Source organism: Pteropus medius, unplaced genomic scaffold, assembly GCF_902729225.1.
Source record: "Pteropus medius unplaced genomic scaffold, Ma_sr-lr_union100, whole genome shotgun sequence".
Lineage (NCBI taxonomy): Eukaryota > Metazoa > Chordata > Mammalia > Chiroptera > Pteropodidae > Pteropus > Pteropus medius.
This window is the reverse complement of record NW_024340692.1, coordinates 13,036,317-13,048,405: the sequence shown is the minus strand read 5'-3', so window position 1 is coordinate 13,048,405 and position 12,089 is coordinate 13,036,317. Positions and strand designations below refer to the sequence as shown.

General features: G+C 42.1%; 1 long non-coding RNA gene across 1 annotated transcript in view; it reads right to left on the bottom strand.

The window, feature by feature from the left end:
* LOC120621104 (uncharacterized) overlaps positions 1–10,526 on the bottom strand; it is a 109,317-nt gene extending 98,791 nt beyond the window's left edge. Inside the window, exon 1 of the long non-coding RNA XR_005658099.1 lies at positions 10,235–10,526. This is a non-coding gene — a long non-coding RNA (uncharacterized LOC120621104). The remainder of the gene's footprint in view (positions 1–10,234) is intronic.
* Positions 10,527–12,089: the final 1,563 nt, after the last annotated feature.

Genomic DNA, 12,089 nt, shown 5'->3' with positions numbered 1-12,089 from the left:
TAGCACTATAACTAAGCAGTTAGAAGTCACGCAACACTTTTTAACATGCAAAAACACAAGGAGATGTCTCAATTCCTCCCTAAGACTCATTTTCCATTAAATCTCAATTTTTCACTTGATGAACCGCAGATCCCTCCCAGTATCAACAAAAATTAGGCAGTATTTCCTTGCTAGACTGATGCTGTTAAGAAGCAGACTGTAACAAATTAGGGCTGGACCAAATAAGGGACCATTAAATGAGTAACTTGCTCAATGACCTTCTGGCTTTCTTGGCCTGGCACCTTCCATAGAGAAATAAAACAAGAGAAAATAACCGAAAAGTTTCAGGAAGTTTTAACCTCTTTCTTGGAATTTGTCAGCGGGGTTTGTTCTTGTGGATGGCCTGTCTCTCTCCTACTTATACAACAGCAGGCTCAGAACCATGAAGTTCCATGGAATGTGTGGGCCTACAGACCAATGTTTGTCCCTTCAAGTGGCTTAATGGAAATCACCAGGACCATGCCCACCCAGACCACAACAGGAGAACAAAAGCCTAGATCAGTTGCTTCTGGAGATGTGGCTGCTCCCAACACCTGCTGTTTGTTTCCAGGGCGTGGCTCATGTAACTCAGTAGCAAGAGTCCACTCAGCATGCAAGTGACAGAAAGAGAACATAATTTTCCCAAACAAAAACTAGTAAAGCCTGAAGAAGCCTTCAAATCATGGAGAAGGGCCTGTACTTTTCTGGCTTGGCTGAAACACCATTTCTATTTCAACGCCATGAAAAGCAGTAAATAGGTCTAGGGCTATCATAACATCCCAATCTGTGTATTTCTACCTATGATGCATCATGGTGGACATATTTTGCTACTTGCTTCATTGAAGGTGGGAAAAAGTAAGAAGCCAGGGTTTTCCCACTTTGCTAACTTGCATTCTGTCTGCATTTCTTTGGTTTCCAGTGATGGCTGTCTCCTCCTTGTCTCTAATTCCCATGAGACAGACCCACTGTTTCTAGCTTCTAAAATTGGCTACTGGGCTCCTGTATCTTTTTGTCCTTCCAGGCCCATGATGACCATGGCTTCTTGTTGTCATTAATCTCTGGTTTGCCTCACCATCTCATTTGGCTTCTCAGCTCCTCTGTCACCTGTGTAACCGATTCCCTGAATAAGTCCACTCTGTTGTCGATCCTTGTAGTGGTTTCCTGATTCGACCCTCCTGTTTTCCTGATTTGGCCTTGACTGATACATGTGTATTCTTCCCTTTATTGTGATGGCAGAACATCAAACACAACCTCAAGTGTTTACTTCCAAAGCCAATACTTTTCCTGCTTTCCACCTTCTTGCCAGTTAGGCTGTGGGTTCACATGAAGGGTATGAAAAGTTATAATTTCACTTAGAGGCTTCTCAGAAAAATACCTTTTGAGCAAATAAGTCTCCCTGGCATATTGTGATATCTTGGGTTTCATGCATCCTTGTGGCCAGGTTTTGGCTAGGGAGGAAGTGATACCATTATAGGGTGAGGAAGTATGGCTCCATTCACCTCTGTGACCTGGAATAGCTTGATATACTATAAAATGCTCTATGAATAAAAGTTACTTTAGGTCCTGTGTTAGGACATTTTGTTGCAACAAGAGAAACAAGCGATAGAAACCCAATAAATTTAATTTAAGCAAAAAAAAAAAAAAAGAATAGGCTGAAATGACAGAAAAGTCCAGGGGTTGCACAGGCTGTAGATGTGGCTGGGCTCAAGGCTTCAAACAATGCCTTCAGGAACATGTGTCATCTCTCTCCTTTGCTCTGATTTGTTTTCCTTTGTGTGAGTTTCATTCTCAGATAAACCTTTCCTCTCAGTTCCAACAAGGCCTCCAACAGCTTTAAATTACATGGGATTTTAATGCCTTCAGTTTCAGAAGGACAGACATTTTCTCTTCCTTTCCATGTCACTAGCATCCATAAGAAAAGGACTCTAATAGGCTCTGTTTGGATTTTTTATCCATTTCTGGAATAATCACTTTGTCTTTGCAGATCAGAAGTTCAGGGACTAACCCACTCCTCAGTCATCTGTAGAAGGGGAGGCAGAGTCCCTTGCCTGAAGATACAATGAAAAGAAGAATACCGGGCAAGTGACAATAAGTGGTGTGATACCCTGAGGCAGCCAGGTACCAAGGGAAAAGTATCTGAAGTAGATTTGAAATTGAACCACTCCGTGAGCCCCGGCTGAGGCTGAGTGTTCCACCTCTCTCATCTGTGATTTCTTCATTTGTAAAATGTGTGAATTGGGCTTGGAACAGTAATTTGTAAACATTTTTAATCACAAAACTCTCTATTTAAGTAAACTGTTATGCAAAACATACAGAACCTTAGCAAAGTTGGTTGGAGAGGTGATGGGGAACTGGACCCCACTTGCTCTTCTCTTCCTTCTATCTCCTGATGGGGCTGCTGAAAACTCCTAGGGCTCCTCGGAACACAGTTTGAGAAACTTTGAGGTAGCAGATATCCAAGGCCTGTTCTAGCCTGAACTTTGGGGAACTCTATGTAAATTGTCTAACCCTCTTTAATCTAATTTTTCTCACTTTCCCTCTATTATTTTTTGGCTAAAATTATGGATGTTGGCTATGTGTGAGAGGCCACTTAGGAAAAATAATCATTTATTCAAATGCCCAGCCAATTTACTTTGGCCCATTTGGAGCTTGCTTTTCCTGTCGGGGAGGGAATAAATTTCTAAAACCCACTTCCAAGTTTAGGCTAGAAAAGGTGAGTGTACAAGTGAGGAAAAGTGGGCAACGGAAGTTGCCAAAGCTGAGCTGAGCTGGAAGCAGTAAATTCAACAACCTCCGTCTGCCCCATATATGTGCCTTGCTGGGCATCCAGGGCCAAATGTACTCTCTGGAACGGATGACAGAAGAGGATGTTGTGGGTTTTGGCTTAGCTACTTGTGAAAACTTGCTTTGGGGGAGACACCTTCAGCTTCAATATGAGTATCTTTGATTGAAATAGAGCATTGGGCAAGAGGAAGGAGAGAGGCCAGGGACCTCGCCTTCCCACAGCAAGAAGGCAAGGTGGGAGGACGGGTTCTTTGATCCAGGCAGCACCAGGAGGAAAATCCCTGAAGTGATTTCAAAGGAAGCCAGGGCCTTTACTTCTCTTTTTCATGATTGTTTATTCGGAAAACATCTAAAGAGAGTCTAGTAGATGTCAGACACTGTTTTGAGGTATGAGATAAATTAAATGGTGGTCTCCAGACTTTAACTTATGATCAAGAGACGAGGCAGTCAAGTCACTGCATGACACTATGTGGGAAGGCTGATACTCAGGGTGGTGTCTAATCTGATGGGTTGATTTCCAGGCTATAGTAACTGTCACTTATTTTAGTAACAACCCTGCTCTGTAATGTGAGAGAAATACTACCCGATATATGTGTGTACTCTATAGTAGAAGCACACAGGAAGAAAAAGAACTCTGGTGGAGTTGAAGAAGAAAGTTTTACAGAGATAGTGGCATTTGGTCTGTGTCCTACAGAAAGAGCAGGACAACACTAAGAGGTGGGAGAGGAGGAGGGAAGGGGGCATTCTAGAGGACGGAGGGAGCAGGACCAGGTTTTGTGGCCAGAATGTGCAAACAGAGGTTAGGGAGAAAAACTCGTGGTCTGGTATAAACTGAGCATACGTTGTTAGGGAATGAATATTGATGAGTTTGGAGGGGGCTGGGATGGGCCTGTAAACTCTGCTTAAAAGACTGGCTTTGATCATGTGTACTGTTGAGAGCCATTAAATAGGAGCAGCTGAGTGACATGATCAGGACAGTGTTTGAGAAGATTCATTAGGCCTTTAATGAAGCTGCAGGAATAGGAAGAGGGAAGACCAGCCAGAATCACTCATGCTGTAGTACCCCACGATTTGCGTAAGTGTTTCTGTTTAATGAAAGCCGACATTTCTTGAGCATTTACTCTACACCACGCTCTTGTAAAATGTTTCATCTTGTGTAATCATCAGCATGTCCATAGCTCTAATCACCTGAAGTTAAAGATGAGGAAACTAAGGCTTATAGAAGCTATGTGGGAGACAATGTGAGGAGGGAGGAGCAGAGGGTCTCGGGCTGTTGTAGAGAAAAGAAACATTTAGTGCCTACTGTGTGCCAGGCTCTGTGGGTTGTGTTTTTCATTTAATTCTCACAGAATATTGCAGTTCAGTTGATAGCAGTTGCATTCTTCCATTTGCTCAGGCCAAAAACCTCAGAGTCATCATCTTTACACTCACATTTAATTCATCAAAAAATCATGTTAGCACTCCACCTTCAAAATATATCTGGGATTCGACTACTTTTCTCCCTTTGCTGCTGCCAGCCTGGTCCAGCCCATCCTTATCTCTCTCTTGGATTCTGCTACCTACAGACTGTTCTGTATACAGCAGCCTGGGCAATTCATTTAGAACCCAGGTCAGATTCCCTAAAGCCTTCTCCTAAAATCCTGCAGTGGCTACCCATGCCACTAAAGTAAAGCCAACGTCTTCACATTTGTGTCTAGTGACAAAGCTAATCCCTCCCTTCTGTTATCTTGATCTCCTGTCTTACTTCCCTCTCCACTGACTGCTCCACTGTAACCACTCCAGCTTCCTTCCTTTCCCTCAAACTCACCAGACGTACACCTGCCTCAGGATCTTTGCTCTAGCTGTGCCCTGTGCCTGGAACATTCTTCCTCTAGGTATCCCCCTCACCTAAGTCTCTTATTTCCAGATCTTTGCTCTTGAAGGTTATGCTAACTACCCTACTGAATTTTGCAACCTGATGCCCCATTACACATAATCTATCCCCTTTGACTTGATCTGTTTTTATTTTCTTATAGCAATTACCTCTTTCTAACATAGTACACATTTTCTTATTGATTATATTTATTGTTTATCTTTTCTTGCTAGAATGTAAGCTCCATGAGGGCAGATATCCTTGTCTGTTTTACTGACAAACTTCAAGTGGTCAGACCATTGCTGGGCATTTGGTAGGTGCTCAATAAATTCCTCTCAAATGGTAGGGGACAGAGATTTATCGGATTATTCAAATAAGTGGTAGAACCAGCATTTGGACTCAGGTCTGCCCAATGGGCAATGCCCTGGGCTCCTGCTGCCACACCTATGTAGGAATGGAGAGCCAGCTGAAGTCTTGATGGACAACTGTGCTAGAAGGTAGCATGATTTACACCAGTCATGCTGTCATGGGGCAATGCTGCAGCAAAAAGCAAGCAAGCTTCTCTTGCTAAATTCTGTTGCTATCTTTTTTAAAAAAAAAATGAATAATAAAACCATGGCTGAGAAAACATCGTGTGTGTGTGTGTGTGTGTGTGTGTGTGTGTGTGTGTAGAGGCATTGGCCTTCATCCTAGAGCCTTACCTCACTCAGCAGGCATTTAACAAAGGCAGCATTATTGAATACCAACTAATTATCTGGCAACAGAGGGAGAGATGGATAGGGACAGAGTACACCTGACAGGATGAAATGTTTAGTCATTCACAGACATCTTTCAGAAGGAGGAATGGCCAACAAGTGCAGCTTTAAAAGGGCCCTGTAGAAACTCTTTATTTCCCGAAAGGTTCCCAAACCTGAAAGAGGAGGCTGAATTTGCAGGAAAGAGCCTCAGAAGTAGGCAGCGCTGCCGGCTCCCCAGGAATTGCTTGCTGCCCAGCACCTGGTCCTTCCGCCACCACCTGCCACTGTGGTTTGGCGCTGGGACCAGGATATCTGTTTCTCTATGCTCCAGGTTAATACTGTGCTTTCACTGGCTAAGACTGAGGACTGTCCCTGAGTAAGGAGAGAATGGCATGACAACAGTAACCCTATCTAGAAAGAAGGCTGGACTGGGAGAAAAAAGGGCAGTCCTCACCCTGGCCAAGGGAGTTACATTCCTCACTCAACTTCGTGCTGCCTCTGAATATTAAAGCTTGGATGTGTGCTAGGGGAGGATTGTTTTGCTAAAATACATGAGCTCTCCTGAATGTTTGTCCAGAAATGAACCACATCTTCTATTTGCAGTGATGCATTAAATGAGAAAGGCCACCAAGCACTCTCAGTGATCAAAAGAGATAAGGAGTTTCCTCCTGCTTTCTTGCAAATCACAGGCAGTAGTATAAGATGGGATACTGTTGGATAAGCTGCTGCTACACCAGAAACTAAATTTGTTTCACACAGAAATCAAATGATTACCCCCCAAACTGTCAAAATTACTAAACTGAAACCACCAAAGATGATATCGAAATGTGAGTGTCTGAGATATTTATTTCCTTATGAAATAACAGCTTTATAAATGGTTTCTTCCACAGGAAAAAGCATCTAAGTCTCTCCCTCCCATCCCACCCTGCTTTTCCTCAGCTTATTTATATTGGTGTGCAGAAAAACACAGGGTTCAATTAAGTCTTAACCCTATTTTGGTCTCCACACTTGCAAAATGTCGTATTTGACATACTGTATCACTTAAAATTTGTACCCTTTGTGTTATAAACCATTCCTGACACCATCCTGATCTTTTATTGCCTTTTCAAATTCATAATAAATGTAAAATGTGTCTGCTCCCTAGTCTACAATGATTGTGGACAGCCTCTGTGCCAGCACTGCTCAAGCTTCAACTTGCATCTGAATCCCCTGGAGAGCTGGTTAAAAAACTTATCTCTGGGCCCCACTCCTAGAGTTTCTGATTTAAAAGGTTGGGGGGTGGGGCTTGAAAGTTTGCATTCTTGACAAGTTCTCAGGGGGGTGCTGAAGCTGCTAGCTCTGGGATCATACACTTGAAGAACTTTTGTTCTATGCTTTCTACATTAATTTCTCCTTGAAGAAAAATCAAGCAACTAGTCGTTTTAGAACTGAAGCCAAGTGGAGTTAGCAAAGTTAGCACAGCTGTGAGACCAAGCAGCAGCAGGAGAAGCTGGGAACTGAGTTCTGGGCTTGGAGAATTGGATGATATAGTTTATGTTCCTCACAGATCTTTGAAAGATCCTTTTTAATAGAAGACGAACCCAAATAGCAAAATGGTCAGTATCAGTTTGGATTCTTTCAGCTGCAAGTGACCAAAAATAAATAAACAAATAGAGGACACTTATTGGCTCATATAAATGAAAAATCTAAAATCTAAATCAGGCATGGCTTGATCCAGAAGCTCACATGAGTTTTTCTCTATATCTTTGTCTTCTGCTTCCTCTCTATTTGCTCCATTCTCAAATAGACTCTTAGATCCTGGTGACAATATAAATGAGAACCAGTCCCTTCCATTGGCCAAACTCTTTAGGAAGCCTGCCGTCACAATTGCTCAGGAAACGGCCTGTCAGGTCACCCACTTCCTGTTTTCCAGAATTGAGAAGAAGGGCAAGGAGTGCACCAATCCACAGTATAGTCACCATAATGGCCATTACTACTTGAACACTAGGAAAGTTTGTGACAATATAAAATAGCTTAGTACTGTATTTATTATCAAAGCTTCCTATTATACAAACCCAACTCCATTCAACTAAGAAAATAACAACTTTTACTTTGGGAATTTTCACACAACATTGATCTCCTTAGCTATCATCAAATGTGAAGTGTTTTACTATTGGGTTTTATGATAGGAACCTGTCATTTTAATGAGAAAATTTGCCAGAGGGCTGGCACAGCCAAGGTGAAATCATAGCCATCATTTTTTCCCCAGGTCCACAATAACTTTTTTTTAAAAAAATCTTTCCTTCTGCTGAAAAACACCTGCCTAACTACTGAGTCAAATATGAGACTCTGAGGAGACTTAATGCTATTTTAAGTGCTATTTTCAGTCTGTAGAGTTTTCATTTAGTTCTTCATGTAATAGGCACATGTACAAAAGCAATTAAACTGGAACAAAGCGGAAAATAACAGCAGGCAACTTGCTGCCTTCAGTTACAGTGCTTCCAATCTGGAACACTGTCAGTCATCAGTAGGGCCTACAGAATTAAATTAGTTGGGGGGAAAAATTTCTTTTTGGCTGAGTCAGCATCCAAATATAGGAATCCTTCTGAAGGATTGCAGGTTTCTCAGAGGGCTGTGCTGGAGGCAAAGAGTAGATTGATTTTTTAAAAAATCTATCCAAGAACAAAGAATTATTGCAAAATGTGCTAGTTTCCTGAATTGTGGTCTGGAAAAACCATTTCTGGGCCTTGGAATCTTGCCACCCTCTTTGAGACCCTGGACTCTGTCTTTATTTTATAATGCTAAGCCACTATCGTAATCATGTTCCTAGAATGATATAAGCTAAAGGATGGGTTGGAGTTGTGTTTTAATGTTAGGTTGCAAATAATGGGAATTTAAACTCACGTAACCACTAAGGGGGTATATTAGAAAGACACTGGAGGTTAACACAGTCAGAGGGAGTGAAATTGCTGGACCTACAGGATGTGCTGCTACCAAGACCCACTCATGTGTGTGCTCTCTCTCCCACCATCTCGGTCTCTGCACTCTGCACGGCTACGCCAGCTTCCTTCTCTCCTGCTGAAAAGACATTTCCACAGATGATGGGAAATGGCCACCAGCAGTTCCAGATTCATGCCCTCCAATTTCTACGATCCAAAAAGCAAGATACTCTTTCCCTCTCCACTTGAGGACAAACCCCAGAGAAAAATGAGTCCACAAAAAGAGACAAGAAAGAAGTGATCTGAGGGTGGAAGAGGGCCCAGCATAGAGCTCGGTCACAGAAACCAGAGCAAGATGGAATTTCAAGGAGAAGGAAATGTCAAAAAAAATCAAGTAGCACAAAGGGATGAAGTATAATGTGTTGGATGAGTTTCTGACAAGAATTGTTACACGAAAAAGTCAGTGTCACATCTATCTGTGCACATAACATGTAGATGCGCACACATGAATATCATAGTCCTTTTCTTGCTCTAGTGCTATCACCTGGGTGACTGCCCATAAGTTTGTGGCTCCATGTAAAGGTGGTTTTACGTCAGTCCAAGTATTAATTAGTACAAAAACAAAATTTGTTAAAGAACCCATAAACAACAATGAAGTAAATCTCAGAGAAGAACCAAGACAGGCCTGACTTGAGCCACATGCCTCATCCCTGCTACCTTAGCACTGGGAAAGTAAAATAGCTGGTCAGGCCGAGTCACGTCATGGCTATTCCTGAAGGCAAGTGGCCGAGTACTAGGACTGGCAGCCCCACCAGGATTACAACATTGGAGTCGAGAAGCTGTTTCCCAAGGAAGAGAGGGAAGAAAGGTATGTGGATGACTAACAAAAATAGTTACGGGAGCACAGCTAAGTGTAAACACATCCCCGATCACCCAATAACAGCAATTATTAGTTATCCACATAGACACTTACGTTGCTTCTGCTTTGAGTCATACCTATGTTAGCTCTTAGACATACAAAGATCAAGAGGACACAATTCCAACCTTTCAGAGTTCAAGTTGTTGCTGGATAGACATATGTGAAAATAAACTGAGTACTACTGTGGTACTCTCTACAGTAGAAAAATCTGAAAAGTTGTAGGAGAATAAAAAAGAAAGGGATGAATTCTTTTGGGGAGGACAGATCAGGGTGCATTTCCTAGAGAATCAGCATTTAGAGGAGGGCTCTGAAGAAGGCAGAGATTTCCAGGTGGACAAGATGGATTCCCAAATAAGTCTACCCAACTTAATTGGCCACTGACCCCAATTTTACCGGAGAATATTGTACTTTTGCATCACATAGGACAATAATTGGGAAATAAGATGTAGTCCTAATTTCAAATACAAGAACTAAAGCTTATAGAAATTAAATGATTTGACCAAACTAACATGGCTTGAGAGTGGCAAGGCTAGGACCAAAACACAGGCTTCTAGTCTAGTCTTATTGTGCTCCCTCCATTCCTCTGGATAAAATGCTGAGTATCAAGAGTAAAGGGAAGGGCTTGCCTTGTCCTGGTTTTTGATAGGTACAGATTAGAGTGGCAGATCCAACCACAGTTATTGTGCACCCAGGGCATTGCCAACTCATTAGCTTTGAAGAACTCTATGTAGCAAATGCTCACTGTGACTTGTAAATTCACAAACAAGTTGTTGGAACAAATATGTTTCAGAAAAACACAATTGGCCACTACAGACTTGTGAGTGCCTCCACATGTTACATACAATAACCAAAGAACGTTATAAAGCTTTTTAACAAAATCGATGAGAGCTGAGTTTTAAGACAGGCTATTTTCTTATAGGAGCTGTGACTCATGGTGAGGGTGGGGCCCCATGGTTTCCATCAAAAAACAAAAACGCTAGGCTGAGGAATGCTCAGTTTTACTTACGTGAACTGGGAGGGCAGCCGGGCAGGACTCACAGACAGCTGGGTGAGCTGGAGAAACGCCTGCTTGGAAGTCACTGAGCTGAGTCAGCTGCTATGGCTTTAGCATTTTCCTATGGAAGGCTGAGCTGACACTCGTTTCGATTTCCTGAGCAGAGGCACAGGAGCATTATTCAAAGCCAGCATAGGATGGGGCTGGGTTGGACTCCTGGGCCAGATGGACAAGAGGTACAGTCTGGAAGGCAGTAGCTAGAGAGGGCTGCAGCACAAGCCATTCCAAGTAGAGCAGGTGTGGAGGTCTGTGCCCCTTTCTATGCTGCCTGCTTTCTATAGGCAGCCCTGACTCCACAAGCATAATTTTAACCAAAAACTGACGTTGGCAGCAGGTGGACTCTATTTTTTAGTTAGGCAAAGGTATGGCCTCACCTGCCGGATTATGGTCTGAGCAGGACTGTGAGAAATTGCATAGGCATCATCTTTCAAAATGAAGAGGCTATTAGAGTAGTGATAGAGGAACACAGATAAAACATCATGTCTCTGTGGATGGCTGGTGAGAGGGAATATAAGCCTCCCCAAAGTCTCAATGTAATAGCCTGTCATTTCAGAGAAAAAATCAATACTGACAATTGTCAGGAGTGGGAGAAAAACTGTCAAAAGCACAGTAAATCAGCCATGTAAAACATGAAATGAACCACTACTCTCTGCACTGGGGTAAAAATTCCAAATTGTGATCACAATAGGAAATAAAAACAAAGCCTATGATGGCAACTCGTGGAGAGACTGAACCCTCCCAAGCCCAAGGTTTCTGCCAGCTTCTTCTGCTCACCCTTTTGACAAGATAAACATTTTTCGTACACCAGTTATTTTATTGGTCTGTCTGCAACAGGTTGGAGAACTCAGAGCCATTTCCTGCAAGGGGTTGGGCTACCTAGTAATACCTACTGGGTTATTTTTTGTATTTTGATAGACTCTCCATGGTATGAATCTTGGCTCTACTATTTACCAGTTGTGTGACCTTCGGTAAATTACTTAACATCTGTGAAAAACAACTCAAGAGTCTTGAAAAATGACAATTACAAGAGATAATATCTAATAAGTACCGAACGCAACACTGGAACATAGCAGGTGCTGAGAATGGTAGCCATTAACGTTGTTCTTATTATTAAAGCATAGTCCTTGCTTTCAAACAGCTCACAGTCTAATGGGAAAAGTAGACCTAGGTGTGGCTCATCCAGGGTATAACAGAATGGCTTTATAAGTATAGGTGGTGGTTATTTCTAGGTTTAAGACCCCTTTTGTATAATCTGTTCCCTCTGGAGGTTTCTGTCCAGATAAATAGTGACGGCATTTGTAAAAATTCCAGGGAAAAAGCACAAAGACTCTCATCAGGCTAGGAAAGTGTTCTGGATTTTAGAACTTATCAAGAGCTTTGTCTAAAGATGGAATGGAATGGCAGAAAAGACCTGGTAATACTCGGACCCTCAGGCATCTTGGATCTCAACTTTGCATCAAGAGATCTTTTAAAATTTCAGTACCCATTCAACAAAGATGCCAAGACAATTCAGTGGAGAAAGGATACTCTCTTCAACAAATGATGCTTGAACAATCAGATGTCTATATGCAAAACTTCACAACATAAATAAGGCCAACTCAAAATGGATCACAGACCTAAATGTAAGAGCTAAAACTATAACAATTTTAGAGGAAAACATAGGAGAAAGCCTTTACAACCTTAGGCTGGATAAAGAGTTTTTAGCGATGACACAGAAGTACAGTCCATAAGATGAGAAAGTGATATTTTGTACTTCAACAGTAAAAATATTTGCATTGTAAAACACACCAATAAGAAATTGAAAGGA